This window comes from Hemiscyllium ocellatum, chromosome 33, assembly GCF_020745735.1.
Source record: "Hemiscyllium ocellatum isolate sHemOce1 chromosome 33, sHemOce1.pat.X.cur, whole genome shotgun sequence".
Lineage (NCBI taxonomy): Eukaryota > Metazoa > Chordata > Chondrichthyes > Orectolobiformes > Hemiscylliidae > Hemiscyllium > Hemiscyllium ocellatum.
The window spans coordinates 21,325,197-21,340,502 of NC_083433.1; the positions used below are offsets into that span (position 1 = coordinate 21,325,197).

The window sequence follows — 15,306 nt, forward strand, 5'->3', positions numbered from 1 at the left end:
GTACTAACCACTGATCCACTGTGCCACCCGTACGATTTGGAACGATTTGTCATCATTTGCGGTGCAAGTAGCGAAACAGTTGTCAGTTTGTCAACTGGGTCGGATTATAATGTTGTCAGCGATCTGCAGCAATGTGAACGGAGATGTCGAATCGAGCTGCTGGTGGTGATGAGGCGCGCTTGCAGCGTGACATGTTTACACGGGGAGATCAGCTCCCTCCCCATTCTCCACAGAGAGTCGGATACAAGTAGAGAGGATATTGAAAGTGGACGATAAAGAAAGGGTGCACGGACGTAATTCGCTTTTCGCAACTTTTCGGATTGATGCGGAATGCCGAGGAGCGAATCCTGTACGTGAGGGAAACGATGATTGGCATTTATGGGCAAGCTACACCAACACAAGGGGAGGCAATGAATAGGATCTTTCCGTCAAGGCCAACATTTCTCGCCCATGCCGAGATCAGCCTGGTGGTGAGCTGCTCTCTCGAACCGCTGCAGTCCAAGTGCTGTCGGTAGCCCCGCGATGCTGTTTGGGCGGGGATTCCCGATTTTGACCCGGTAACACCGGAGGAACAAAGTCATATTTGCAATTCAGGACAGCGAGTGTCTCGGGGGGGGGGGGAGAACTTGCGAATGGTGGTGTTCCCGTGGATCTGCTGCCGTCATCCTTCGAGGCTGCGTTGGCCATGGGTTTGCAAGGTGCTGCCTGAGGAATTCTGGTGAATCTTGTAGATGCCGGGGGAATGAATGACCCTGCCGCCGCCGCTGTCCCCGATCACCGGGAGAAACCTCTCTGCAGTCGACCTGACGTGCGGTGGCTCCGGCCCGTGCCATCTGATTGGTCGTCAGCGCGACCTACGCGGCTACGTAACAGATGGACAGAAAAGCACGGGGAAAGCACAGCGACTGCTGCAGAGTGATCTTCCGGTCTGGTTGGATATCTTGGAAGGAAGGTAGACGGTAAGGGAATAAAGGAACTTTGAATATCATCAAACTGATGGAAAGGATAGTCGGAAAATATGACCTCCACCGTTGGAGTATTGATGTGCTATCGCTTCTCGGCCTTTTGGCTTGGAATATGTGTAGTTTCTGTTCTTATCAGTTTAATCGCTGATATCTCCCGAAGGTGGGAGTGTTTGTATTAAATGGATTTTTGGAGCAGGGAGATGGCTTAAGGGCTTGCTCTGTCCTCTCCATGTATCAGCCTGGTATTGCAGTGTTTCCAGGAATGGTGCACCCAACGCCTACCCAAGTTCAAAAGCAGGTGAATGCAATGTGAATCTCTTGCCTTTGCTAGTTTGCCGTGTTGATGGCAGTCAGTGATTGTTGCATCTATTGTCTTTTCAGTTGCAGGAAACTATCGTCTTTTGTTACGGGTTTCCTGTCTTATGAACCTGCTCTGCAGTTACCTGATGAAGGTGCAGCACGCTGAAAGCCAGGACAGGGGTAACCCCAACGTGCTACAGGGAACATTCTGGAACCAGGGGCCTGCCAGGAAGGTAACTTGCCAATTTAAATGAATGGATTTGCCCTTGTCTGCCGTTTTGGGCTTCTGCGGTCGTTCTTGGAACGTATCCCACCGATGGTACGGCGGTGGCGGGGGGTGGGGTGACTGCTGTAATTTCAAAGAACCCCGTTGGGCTGAAACCTGGTGTTGTGGGATTTTTAACACAGTCAAATCAGGTTGTGGGATCCCATGACTCAGCCAATGTCAAATGGCTATCAGATCAGCCCCCACAGCCCCTTCCCAACCCCCCCGCCTCCCCCCCACCCCCGAGGCAACAAATTTATCCTAATATTTTCTTGAACAAGAAAGAAATGTCTTTAGTCTGTTTCCTGAATAGAGTGAAACCCCCATCTCTGTTTGTTTCTTCGCAAACGACTGTACGGAAGCGACCTGCTTTAGTAGCTACGTCTGCACGTAAAGATTATTCACGCAGACGATCGCCCAAGGCTGGAACTGGCTTCAGCTCCCTGGTGCCACCAGGCAGCCGTACTAACCACTGATCCACTGTGCCACCCGTACGATTTGGAACGATTTGTCATCATTTGCGGTGCAAGTAGCGAAACAGTTGTCAGTTTGTCAACTGGGTCGGATTATAATGTTGTCAGCGATCTGCAGCAATGTGAACGGAGATGTCGAATCGAGCTGCTGGTGGTGATGAGGCGCGCTTGCAGCGTGACATGTTTACACGGGGAGATCAGCTCCCTCCCCATTCTCCACAGAGAGTCGGATACAAGTAGAGAGGATATTGAAAGTGGACGATAAAGAAAGGGTGCACGGACGTAATTCGCTTTTCGCAACTTTTCGGATTGATGCGGAATGCCGAGGAGCGAATCCTGTACGTGAGGGAAACGATGATTGGCATTTATGGGCAAGCTACACCAACACAAGGGGAGGCAATGAATAGGATCTTTCCGTCAAGGCCAACATTTCTCGCCCATGCCGAGATCAGCCTGGTGGTGAGCTGCTCTCTCGAACCGCTGCAGTCCAAGTGCTGTCGGTAGCCCCGCGATGCTGTTTGGGCGGGGATTCCCGATTTTGACCCGGTAACACCGGAGGAACAAAGTCATATTTGCAATTCAGGACAGCGAGTGTCTCGGGGGGGGGGGGAGAACTTGCGAATGGTGGTGTTCCCGTGGATCTGCTGCCGTCATCCTTCGAGGCTGCGTTGGCCATGGGTTTGCAAGGTGCTGCCTGAGGAATTCTGGTGAATCTTGTAGATGCCGGGGGAATGAATGACCCTGCCGCCGCCGCTGTCCCCGATCACCGGGAGAAACCTCTCTGCAGTCGACCTGACGTGCGGTGGCTCCGGCCCGTGCCATCTGATTGGTCGTCAGCGCGACCTACGCGGCTACGTAACAGATGGACAGAAAAGCACGGGGAAAGCACAGCGACTGCTGCAGAGTGATCTTCCGGTCTGGTTGGATATCTTGGAAGGAAGGTAGACGGTAAGGGAATAAAGGAACTTTGAATATCATCAAACTGATGGAAAGGATAGTCGGCAAATATGACCTCCACCGTTGGAGTATTAATGTGCTATCGCTTCTCGGCCTTTTGGCTTGGAATATGTGTAGTTTCTGTTCTTATCAGTTTAATCGCTGATATCTCCCGAAGGTGGGAGTGTTTGTATTAAATGGATTTTTGGAGCAGGGAGATGGCTTAAGGGCTTGCTCTGTCCTCTCCATGTATCAGCCTGGTATTGCAGTGTTTCCAGGAATGGTGCACCCAACGCCTACCCAAGTTCAAAAGCAGGTGAATGCAATGTGAATCTCTTGCCTTTGCTAGTTTGCCGTGTTGATGGCAGTCAGTGATTGTTGCATCTATTGTCTTTTCAGTTGCAGGAAACTATCGTCTTTTGTTACGGGTTTCCTGTCTTATGAACCTGCTCTGCAGTTACCTGATGAAGGTGCAGCACGCTGAAAGCCAGGACAGGGGTAACCCCAACGTGCTACAGGGAACATTCTGGAACCAGGGGCCTGCCAGGAAGGTAACTTGCCAATTTAAATGAATGGATTTGCCCTTGTCTGCCGTTTTGGGCTTCTGCGGTCGTTCTTGGAACGTATCCCACCGATGGTACGGCGGTGGCGGGGGGTGGGGTGACTGCTGTAATTTCAAAGAACCCCGTTGGGCTGAAACCTGGTGTTGTGGGATTTTTAACACAGTCAAATCAGGTTGTGGGATCCCATGACTCAGCCAATGTCAAATGGCTATCAGATCAGCCCCCACAGCCCCTTCCCAACCCCCCCGCCTCCCCCCCACCCCCGAGGCAACAAATTTATCCTAATATTTTCTTGAACAAGAAAGAAATGTCTTTAGTCTGTTTCCTGAATAGAGTGAAACCCCCATCTCTGTTTGTTTCTTCGCAAACGACTGTACGGAAGCGACCTGCTTTAGTAGCTACGTCTGCACGTAAAGATTATTCACGCAGACGATCGCCCAAGGCTGGAACTGGCTTCAGCTCCCTGGTGCCACCAGGCAGCCGTACTAACCACTGATCCACTGTGCCACCCGTACGATTTGGAACGATTTGTCATCATTTGCGGTGCAAGTAGCGAAACAGTTGTCAGTTTGTCAACTGGGTCGGATTATAATGTTGTCAGCGATCTGCAGCAATGTGAACGGAGATGTCGAATCGAGCTGCTGGTGGTGATGAGGCGCGCTTGCAGCGTGACATGTTTACACGGGGAGATCAGCTCCCTCCCCATTCTCCACAGAGAGTCGGATACAAGTAGAGAGGATATTGAAAGTGGACGATAAAGAAAGGGTGCACGGACGTAATTCGCTTTTCGCAACTTTTCGGATTGATGCGGAATGCCGAGGAGCGAATCCTGTACGTGAGGGAAACGATGATTGGCATTTATGGGCAAGCTACACCAACACAAGGGGAGGCAATGAATAGGATCTTTCCGTCAAGGCCAACATTTCTCGCCCATGCCGAGATCAGCCTGGTGGTGAGCTGCTCTCTCGAACCGCTGCAGTCCAAGTGCTGTCGGTAGCCCCGCGATGCTGTTTGGGCGGGGATTCCCGATTTTGACCCGGTAACACCGGAGGAACAAAGTCATATTTGCAATTCAGGACAGCGAGTGTCTCGGGGGGGAGGGGGAGAACTTGCGAATGGTGGTGTTCCCGTGGATCTGCTGCCGTCATCCTTCGAGGCTGCGTTGGCCATGGGTTTGCAAGGTGCTGCCTGAGGAATTCTGGTGAATCTTGTAGATGCCGGGGGAATGAATGACCCTGCCGCCGCCGCTGTCCCCGATCACCGGGAGAAACCTCTCTGCAGTCGACCTGACGTGCGGTGGCTCCGGCCCGTGCCATCTGATTGGTCGTCAGCGCGACCTACGCGGCTACGTAACAGATGGACAGAAAAGCACGGGGAAAGCACAGCGACTGCTGCAGAGTGATCTTCCGGTCTGGTTGGATATCTTGGAAGGAAGGTAGACGGTAAGGGAATAAAGGAACTTTGAATATCATCAAACTGATGGAAAGGATAGTCGGCAAATATGACCTCCACCGTTGGAGTATTGATGTGCTATCGCTTCTCGGCCTTTTGGCTTGGAATATGTGTAGTTTCTGTTCTTATCAGTTTAATCGCTGATATCTCCCGAAGGTGGGAGTGTTTGTATTAAATGGATTTTTGGAGCAGGGAGATGGCTTAAGGGCTTGCTCTGTCCTCTCCATGTATCAGCCTGGTATTGCAGTGTTTCCAGGAATGGTGCACCCAACGCCTACCCAAGTTCAAAAGCAGGTGAATGCAATGTGAATCTCTTGCCTTTGCTAGTTTGCCGTGTTGATGGCAGTCAGTGATTGTTGCATCTATTGTCTTTTCAGTTGCAGGAAACTATCGTCTTTTGTTACGGGTTTCCTGTCTTATGAACCTGCTCTGCAGTTACCTGATGAAGGTGCAGCACGCTGAAAGCCAGGACAGGGGTAACCCCAACGTGCTACAGGGAACATTCTGGAACCAGGGGCCTGCCAGGAAGGTAACTTGCCAATTTAAATGAATGGATTTGCCCTTGTCTGCCGTTTTGGGCTTCTGCGGTCGTTCTTGGAACGTATCCCACCGATGGTACGGCGGTGGCGGGGGGTGGGGTGACTGCTGTAATTTCAAAGAACCCCGTTGGGCTGAAACCTGGTGTTGTGGGATTTTTAACACAGTCAAATCAGGTTGTGGGATCCCATGACTCAGCCAATGTCAAATGGCTATCAGATCAGCCCCCACAGCCCCTTCCCAACCCCCCCGCCTCCCCCCCACCCCCGAGGCAACAAATTTATCCTAATATTTTCTTGAACAAGAAAGAAATGTCTTTAGTCTGTTTCCTGAATAGAGTGAAACCCCCATCTCTGTTTGTTTCTTCGCAAACGACTGTACGGAAGCGACCTGCTTTAGTAGCTACGTCTGCACGTAAAGATTATTCACGCAGACGATCGCCCAAGGCTGGAACTGGCTTCAGCTCCCTGGTGCCACCAGGCAGCCGTACTAACCACTGATCCACTGTGCCACCCGTACGATTTGGAACGATTTGTCATCATTTGCGGTGCAAGTAGCGAAACAGTTGTCAGTTTGTCAACTGGGTCGGATTATAATGTTGTCAGCGATCTGCAGCAATGTGAACGGAGATGTCGAATCGAGCTGCTGGTGGTGATGAGGCGCGCTTGCAGCGTGACATGTTTACACGGGGAGATCAGCTCCCTCCCCATTCTCCACAGAGAGTCGGATACAAGTAGAGAGGATATTGAAAGTGGACGATAAAGAAAGGGTGCACGGACGTAATTCGCTTTTCGCAACTTTTCGGATTGATGCGGAATGCCGAGGAGCGAATCCTGTACGTGAGGGAAACGATGATTGGCATTTATGGGCAAGCTACACCAACACAAGGGGAGGCAATGAATAGGATCTTTCCGTCAAGGCCAACATTTCTCGCCCATGCCGAGATCAGCCTGGTGGTGAGCTGCTCTCTCGAACCGCTGCAGTCCAAGTGCTGTCGGTAGCCCCGCGATGCTGTTTGGGCGGGGATTCCCGATTTTGACCCGGTAACACCGGAGGAACAAAGTCATATTTGCAATTCAGGACAGCGAGTGTCTCGGGGGGGAGGGGGAGAACTTGCGAATGGTGGTGTTCCCGTGGATCTGCTGCCGTCATCCTTCGAGGCTGCGTTGGCCATGGGTTTGCAAGGTGCTGCCTGAGGAATTCTGGTGAATCTTGTAGATGCCGGGGGAATGAATGACCCTGCCGCCGCCGCTGTCCCCGATCACCGGGAGAAACCTCTCTGCAGTCGACCTGACGTGCGGTGGCTCCGGCCCGTGCCATCTGATTGGTCGTCAGCGCGACCTACGCGGCTACGTAACAGATGGACAGAAAAGCACGGGGAAAGCACAGCGACTGCTGCAGAGTGATCTTCCGGTCTGGTTGGATATCTTGGAAGGAAGGTAGACGGTAAGGGAATAAAGGAACTTTGAATATCATCAAACTGATGGAAAGGATAGTCGGCAAATATGACCTCCACCGTTGGAGTATTGATGTGCTATCGCTTCTCGGCCTTTTGGCTTGGAATATGTGTAGTTTCTGTTCTTATCAGTTTAATCGCTGATATCTCCCGAAGGTGGGAGTGTTTGTATTAAATGGATTTTTGGAGCAGGGAGATGGCTTAAGGGCTTGCTCTGTCCTCTCCATGTATCAGCCTGGTATTGCAGTGTTTCCAGGAATGGTGCACCCAACGCCTACCCAAGTTCAAAAGCAGGTGAATGCAATGTGAATCTCTTGCCTTTGCTAGTTTGCCGTGTTGATGGCAGTCAGTGATTGTTGCATCTATTGTCTTTTCAGTTGCAGGAAACTATCGTCTTTTGTTACGGGTTTCCTGTCTTATGAACCTGCTCTGCAGTTACCTGATGAAGGTGCAGCACGCTGAAAGCCAGGACAGGGGTAACCCCAACGTGCTACAGGGAACATTCTGGAACCAGGGGCCTGCCAGGAAGGTAACTTGCCAATTTAAATGAATGGATTTGCCCTTGTCTGCCGTTTTGGGCTTCTGCGGTCGTTCTTGGAACGTATCCCACCGATGGTACGGCGGTGGCGGGGGGTGGGGTGACTGCTGTAATTTCAAAGAACCCCGTTGGGCTGAAACCTGGTGTTGTGGGATTTTTAACACAGTCAAATCAGGTTGTGGGATCCCATGACTCAGCCAATGTCAAATGGCTATCAGATCAGCCCCCACAGCCCCTTCCCAACCCCCCCGCCTCCCCCCCCACCCCCGAGGCAACAAATTTATCCTAATATTTTCTTGAACAAGAAAGAACTGTCTTTAGTCTGTTTCCTGAATAGAGTGAAACCCCCATCTCTGTTTGTTTCTTCGCAAACGACTGTACGGAAGCGACCTGCTTTAGTAGCTACGTCTGCACGTAAAGATTATTCACGCAGACGATCGCCCAAGGCTGGAACTGGCTTCAGCTCCCTGGTGCCACCAGGCAGCCGTACTAACCACTGATCCACTGTGCCACCCGTACGATTTGGAACGATTTGTCATCATTTGCGGTGCAAGTAGCGAAACAGTTGTCAGTTTGTCAACTGGGTCGGATTATAATGTTGTCAGCGATCTGCAGCAATGTGAACGGAGATGTCGAATCGAGCTGCTGGTGGTGATGAGGCGCGCTTGCAGCGTGACATGTTTACACGGGGAGATCAGCTCCCTCCCCATTCTCCACAGAGAGTCGGATACAAGTAGAGAGGATATTGAAAGTGGACGATAAAGAAAGGGTGCACGGACGTAATTCGCTTTTCGCAACTTTTCGGATTGATGCGGAATGCCGAGGAGCGAATCCTGTACGTGAGGGAAACGATGATTGGCATTTATGGGCAAGCTACACCAACACAAGGGGAGGCAATGAATAGGATCTTTCCGTCAAGGCCAACATTTCTCGCCCATGCCGAGATCAGCCTGGTGGTGAGCTGCTCTCTCGAACCGCTGCAGTCCAAGTGCTGTCGGTAGCCCCGCGATGCTGTTTGGGCGGGGATTCCCGATTTTGACCCGGTAACACCGGAGGAACAAAGTCATATTTGCAATTCAGGACAGCGAGTGTCTCGGGGGGAGGGGGAGAACTTGCGAATGGTGGTGTTCCCGTGGATCTGCTGCCGTCATCCTTCGAGGCTGCGTTGGCCATGGGTTTGCAAGGTGCTGCCTGAGGAATTCTGGTGAATCTTGTAGATGCCGGGGGAATGAATGACCCTGCCGCCGCCGCTGTCCCCGATCACCGGGAGAAACCTCTCTGCAGTCGACCTGACGTGCGGTGGCTCCGGCCCGTGCCATCTGATTGGTCGTCAGCGCGACCTACGCGGCTACGTAACAGATGGACAGAAAAGCACGGGGAAAGCACAGCGACTGCTGCAGAGTGATCTTCCGGTCTGGTTGGATATCTTGGAAGGAAGGTAGACGGTAAGGGAATAAAGGAACTTTGAATATCATCAAACTGATGGAAAGGATAGTCGGCAAATATGACCTCCACCGTTGGAGTATTAATGTGCTATCGCTTCTCGGCCTTTTGGCTTGGAATATGTGTAGTTTCTGTTCTTATCAGTTTAATCGCTGATATCTCCCGAAGGTGGGAGTGTTTGTATTAAATGGATTTTTGGAGCAGGGAGATGGCTTAAGGGCTTGCTCTGTCCTCTCCATGTATCAGCCTGGTATTGCAGTGTTTCCAGGAATGGTGCACCCAACGCCTACCCAAGTTCAAAAGCAGGTGAATGCAATGTGAATCTCTTGCCTTTGCTAGTTTGCCGTGTTGATGGCAGTCAGTGATTGTTGCATCTATTGTCTTTTCAGTTGCAGGAAACTATCGTCTTTTGTTACGGGTTTCCTGTCTTATGAACCTGCTCTGCAGTTACCTGATGAAGGTGCAGCACGCTGAAAGCCAGGACAGGGGTAACCCCAACGTGCTACAGGGAACATTCTGGAACCAGGGGCCTGCCAGGAAGGTAACTTGCCAATTTAAATGAATGGATTTGCCCTTGTCTGCCGTTTTGGGCTTCTGCGGTCGTTCTTGGAACGTATCCCACCGATGGTACGGCGGTGGCGGGGGGTGGGGTGACTGCTGTAATTTCAAATAACCCCGTTGGGCTGAAACCTGGTGTTGTGGGATTTTTAACACAGTCAAATCAGGTTGTGGGATCCCATGACTCAGCCAATGTCAAATGGCTATCAGATCAGCCCCCACAGCCCCTTCCCAACCCCCCCGCCTCCCCCCCACCCCCGAGGCAACAAATTTATCCTAATATTTTCTTGAACAAGAAAGAACTGTCTTTAGTCTGTTTCCTGAATAGAGTGAAACCCCCATCTCTGTTTGTTTCTTCGCAAACGACTGTACGGAAGCGACCTGCTTTAGTAGCTACGTCTGCACGTAAAGATTATTCACGCAGACGATCGCCCAAGGCTGGAACTGGCTTCAGCTCCCTGGTGCCACCAGGCAGCCGTACTAACCACTGATCCACTGTGCCACCCGTACGATTTGGAACGATTTGTCATCATTTGCGGTGCAAGTAGCGAAACAGTTGTCAGTTTGTCAACTGGGTCGGATTATAATGTTGTCAGCGATCTGCAGCAATGTGAACGGAGATGTCGAATCGAGCTGCTGGTGGTGATGAGGCGCGCTTGCAGCGTGACATGTTTACACGGGGAGATCAGCTCCCTCCCCATTCTCCACAGAGAGTCGGATACAAGTAGAGAGGATATTGAAAGTGGACGATAAAGAAAGGGTGCACGGACGTAATTCGCTTTTCGCAACTTTTCGGATTGATGCGGAATGCCGAGGAGCGAATCCTGTACGTGAGGGAAACGATGATTGGCATTTATGGGCAAGCTACACCAACACAAGGGGAGGCAATGAATAGGATCTTTCCGTCAAGGCCAACATTTCTCGCCCATGCCGAGATCAGCCTGGTGGTGAGCTGCTCTCTCGAACCGCTGCAGTCCAAGTGCTGTCGGTAGCCCCGCGATGCTGTTTGGGCGGGGATTCCCGATTTTGACCCGGTAACACCGGAGGAACAAAGTCATATTTGCAATTCAGGACAGCGAGTGTCTCGGGGGGGAGGGGGAGAACTTGCGAATGGTGGTGTTCCCGTGGATCTGCTGCCGTCATCCTTCGAGGCTGCGTTGGCCATGGGTTTGCAAGGTGCTGCCTGAGGAATTCTGGTGAATCTTGTAGATGCCGGGGGAATGAATGACCCTGCCGCCGCCGCTGTCCCCGATCACCGGGAGAAACCTCTCTGCAGTCGACCTGACGTGCGGTGGCTCCGGCCCGTGCCATCTGATTGGTCGTCAGCGCGACCTACGCGGCTACGTAACAGATGGACAGAAAAGCACGGGGAAAGCACAGCGACTGCTGCAGAGTGATCTTCCGGTCTGGTTGGATATCTTGGAAGGAAGGTAGACGGTAAGGGAATAAAGGAACTTTGAATATCATCAAACTGATGGAAAGGATAGTCGGCAAATATGACCTCCACCGTTGGAGTATTAATGTGCTATCGCTTCTCGGCCTTTTGGCTTGGAATATGTGTAGTTTCTGTAAGCGACGGCTTACCGGTCGAGATCTATTCCGCTCTTTGGGACTTGATTGGCCGGGACCTGCTGGAGGTGTATGTCAGTATGCTTCGGGCAGGTACCATGAGTGAATCCATGAGGAAAGGCATCATCACCCTCATCTATAAGCGGAAGGGGGAGAGGGATGAAATTAGAAATTGGAGACCGATCTCACTGCTAAACACAGACTACAAAATCTTGTCAAAGGTCATCGCAAACCGGGTCAGGTCTGCTCTGGGAACGGTGATCCACCCCGACCAAACCTGTGCTGTACCGGGCAGGAAGATCTCTGAGAGCCTCGCACTCCTCAGGGATACGATCGCCTACGTGCAGGACAGGGGTGTGGACACCTGCCTCATCAGCCTGGACCAGGAGAAAGCCTTTGACAGGATATCGCATACATATATGAGGGATGTCCTCTCCAAAATGGGCTTTGGGGAGGGAATCTGCAATTGGATCAGACTGCTCTACACCAACATTGTCAGTGCAGTCTCAATCAATGGGTGGGAATCAGATAGCTTCCCTGTAAGATCTGGAGTCAGGCAGGGCTGCCCACTCTCTCCTGCCTTGTTTGTATGTTGCATAGAGCCATTTGCCGAATCCATCAGGAAGGATGCGAGCCTGAGAGGGGTGACAATTCCTGGCAGCGGGGGCCTACAGGTTAAGGCCTCCCTGTACATGGATGACGTCGCCGTTTTCTGCTCGGATCCGCTGTCCGTGCACAGACTCCTGTGCATCTGCGACCAGTTCGAGCGGGCCTCGGGGGCCAAGGTAAACCGAGGGAAGAGCGAGGCCATGCTCTTCGGGAACTGGACCGACCAATCCTATATCCCCTTCACCGTCAGGACTGGCCACCTGAAGGTGCTGGGTATTTGGTTCGGGGGTGCTGGGGCGTGCGCCAAGACCTGGGAGGAGCGGATCAGGAAGATGAGACAGAAACTAGGCAGATGGGAGCAACGGTCGCTCTCCATCGCGGGGAAAAACCTGGTCATCAGGTGCGAGGTACTCTCAGTATTGTTGTATGTGGCACAGGCCTGGCCTATCCCCAGAACCTGTGCTGCCGCAGTCACCGGGCCATCTTCCACTTCATGTGGAGATCAAAGATGGACCGGGTCCGAAGAGACACCATGTACAAAGACCGGTGCAATGGGGGAAAAAACACTCCCAATGCCACCCTCGCCCTGATGGCCACCTTTGTGTGTGGCTGCATCAAGCTGTGCGTGGATCCCGGTACGCAAACACCAAGTGTCACTACGTACTGAGGTTCTACCTGTCCCCGGTGTTGCGAAGGATGGGCCTGGCCTCGCTGCCGCGGAACGCTCCGAGTAGTTGGACCGTTCCGTACCACCTGTCCTTCGTGGAGAAATTTCTGAAGAAAAACACCTTTGACCACAAGTCCATCAGGAAGTGGTCAGCACGTAGCGTCCTTGAGACCCTTCGGGAAAAGGAGAGGGCGGATCCTGTTGAGTGGTTCCCTGAGCAGACTGTCAAAGCAATTTGGCAGAATGCCTCATCGCCAGAACTTTCTAACAAGCACCAAGACATGGCTTGGCTGGTGGTGAGAAGGGCTCTACCCGTGAGATCGTTTATGCACGCCCGGACTCTCTGCCGCACCGCACGCTGCCCTCGAAGTGGCTGCGGGGGGGACGAGACTGTCACACACCTCCTTCTGGAATGTGCCTATGCAGAGGAAGTCTGGAGAGGAATGCAGTGGTATTTGTCGAGGTTCGTCCCGAGCAGCGCCGTGACACGGGACTCCGTGCTCTACGGCCTGTTCCCCGGGACGCACACCGAGACGAATATCAACTGCGCCTGGAGGATCATCAACTCGGTGAAGGACGCTCTCTGGGTGGTCCGAAACCTGTTGATCTTCCAGCTGAAGGAGTTGACCCCGACTGAGTGTTGCAGACTGGCACATTCCAAGGTCCAAGACTACGTGTTGAGGGACGCGCTGAAGCTTGGGGCAGCTGCCGCCAAGGCGCGGTGGGGAAAGACCACCGTTTAACATCTGCCTGTCTAAAGAAGATCAGGGGGCCCATGCAGTCATTTGGGCTCTGCTGACGCCTCAGCCCAATATAAGGGCATAGGAGTGAGAAATGCACAGACTTGCATATAAAAAGGAAAATTCTAAACTGTGTATGTTAATGTGAACATATGTATGGCATTACCAATGTACAGTGTATCAAATTATTTATGAATATTTACGAATAAAGTATATTTTGAAATAAAAAAAAAAAAGTTTCTGTTCTTATCAGTTTAATCGCTGATATCTCCCGAAGGTGGGAGTGTTTGTATTAAATGGATTTTTGGAGCAGGGAGATGGCTTAAGGGCTTGCTCTGTCCTCTCCATGTATCAGCCTGGTATTGCAGTGTTTCCAGGAATGGTGCACCCAACGCCTACCCAAGTTCAAAAGCAGGTGAATGCAATGTGAATCTCTTGCCTTTGCTAGTTTGCCGTGTTGATGGCAGTCAGTGATTGTTGCATCTATTGTCTTTTCAGTTGCAGGAAACTATCGTCTTTTGTTACGGGTTTCCTGTCTTATGAACCTGCTCTGCAGTTACCTGATGAAGGTGCAGCACGCTGAAAGCCAGGACAGGGGTAACCCCAACGTGCTACAGGGAACATTCTGGAACCAGGGCCTGCCAGGAAGGTAACTTGCCAATTTAAATGAATGGATTTGCCCTTGTCTGCCGTTTTGGGCTTCTGCGGTCGTTCTTGGAACGTATCCCACCGATGGTACGGCGGTGGCGGGGGGTGGGGTGACTGCTGTAATTTCAAAGAACCCCGTTGGGCTGAAACCTGGTGTTGTGGGATTTTTAACACAGTCAAATCAGGTTGTGGGATCCCATGACTCAGCCAATGTCAAATGGCTATCAGATCAGCCCCCACAGCCCCTTCCCAACCCCCCCGCCTCCCCCCCACCCCCGAGGCAACAAATTTATCCTAATATTTTCTTGAACAAGAAAGAACTGTCTTTAGTCTGTTTCCTGAATAGAGTGAAACCCCCATCTCTGTTTGTTTCTTCGCAAACGACTGTACGGAAGCGACCTGCTTTAGTAGCTACGTCTGCACGTAAAGATTATTCACGCAGACGATCGCCCAAGGCTGGAACTGGCTTCAGCTCCCTGGTGCCACCAGGCAGCCGTACTAACCACTGATCCACTGTGCCACCCGTACGATTTGGAACGATTTGTCATCATTTGCGGTGCAAGTAGCGAAACAGTTGTCAGTTTGTCAACTGGGTCGGATTATAATGTTGTCAGCGATCTGCAGCAATGTGAACGGAGATGTCGAATCGAGCTGCTGGTGGTGATGAGGCGCGCTTGCAGCGTGACATGTTTACACGGGGAGATCAGCTCCCTCCCCATTCTCCACAGAGAGTCGGATACAAGTAGAGAGGATATTGAAAGTGGACGATAAAGAAAGGGTGCACGGACGTAATTCGCTTTTCGCAACTTTTCGGATTGATGCGGAATGCCGAGGAGCGAATCCTGTACGTGAGGGAAACGATGATTGGCATTTATGGGCAAGCTACACCAACACAAGGGGAGGCAATGAATAGGATCTTTCCGTCAAGGCCAACATTTCTCGCCCATGCCGAGATCAGCCTGGTGGTGAGCTGCTCTCTCGAACCGCTGCAGTCCAAGTGCTGTCGGTAGCCCCGCGATGCTGTTTGGGCGGGGATTCCCGATTTTGACCCGGTAACACCGGAGGAACAAAGTCATATTTGCAATTCAGGACAGCGAGTGTCTCGGGGGGGAGGGGAGAACTTGCGAATGGTGGTGTTCCCGTGGATCTGCTGCCGTCATCCTTCGAGGCTGCGTTGGCCATGGGTTTGCAAGGTGCTGCCTGAGGAATTCTGGTGAATCTTGTAGATGCCGGGGGAATGAATGACCCTGCCGCCGCCGCTGTCCCCGATCACCGGGAGAAACCTCTCTGCAGTCGACCTGACGTGCGGTGGCTCCGGCCCGTGCCATCTGATTGGTCGTCAGCGCGACCTACGCGGCTACGTAACAGATGGACAGAAAAGCACGGGGAAAGCACAGCGACTGCTGCAGAGTGATCTTCCGGTCTGGTTGGATATCTTGGAAGGAAGGTAGACGGTAAGGGAATAAAGGAACTTTGAATATCATCAAACTGATGGAAAGGATAGTCGGCAAATATGACCTCCACCGTTGGAGTATTAATGTGCTATCGCTTCTCGGCCTTTTGGCTTGGAATATGTGTAGTTTCTGT

General features: G+C 51.9%; 5 non-coding genes and 1 pseudogene across 5 annotated transcripts; all 6 read left to right on the forward strand.

Moving 5' to 3' along the window:
* The first annotated feature begins 1,049 nt into the window (after positions 1 to 1,049).
* On the forward strand, positions 1,050 to 1,241 carry LOC132831826 (U2 spliceosomal RNA). Its single transcript, XR_009646776.1, has one exon. It is a non-coding gene; the product is annotated as a U2 spliceosomal RNA (small nuclear RNA).
* Positions 1,242 to 3,041: 1,800 nt separating this feature from the next.
* On the forward strand, positions 3,042 to 3,233 carry LOC132831827 (U2 spliceosomal RNA). The gene has a single exon (XR_009646777.1). It is a non-coding gene; the product is annotated as a U2 spliceosomal RNA (small nuclear RNA).
* A 1,801-nt stretch (positions 3,234 to 5,034) lies between these two features.
* Positions 5,035 to 5,226, forward strand: LOC132831828 (U2 spliceosomal RNA). Its single transcript, XR_009646778.1, has one exon. It is a non-coding gene; the product is annotated as a U2 spliceosomal RNA (small nuclear RNA).
* Positions 5,227 to 7,027: 1,801 nt separating this feature from the next.
* On the forward strand, positions 7,028 to 7,219 carry LOC132831829 (U2 spliceosomal RNA). Its single transcript, XR_009646779.1, has one exon. It is a non-coding gene; the product is annotated as a U2 spliceosomal RNA (small nuclear RNA).
* Positions 7,220 to 9,020: 1,801 nt separating this feature from the next.
* Positions 9,021 to 9,212, forward strand: LOC132831830 (U2 spliceosomal RNA). Its single transcript, XR_009646780.1, has one exon. It is a non-coding gene; the product is annotated as a U2 spliceosomal RNA (small nuclear RNA).
* A 4,071-nt stretch (positions 9,213 to 13,283) lies between these two features.
* LOC132831936 (U2 spliceosomal RNA) lies at positions 13,284 to 13,464 on the forward strand (annotated as a pseudogene).
* The last annotated feature ends 1,842 nt before the right edge of the window (positions 13,465 to 15,306 follow it).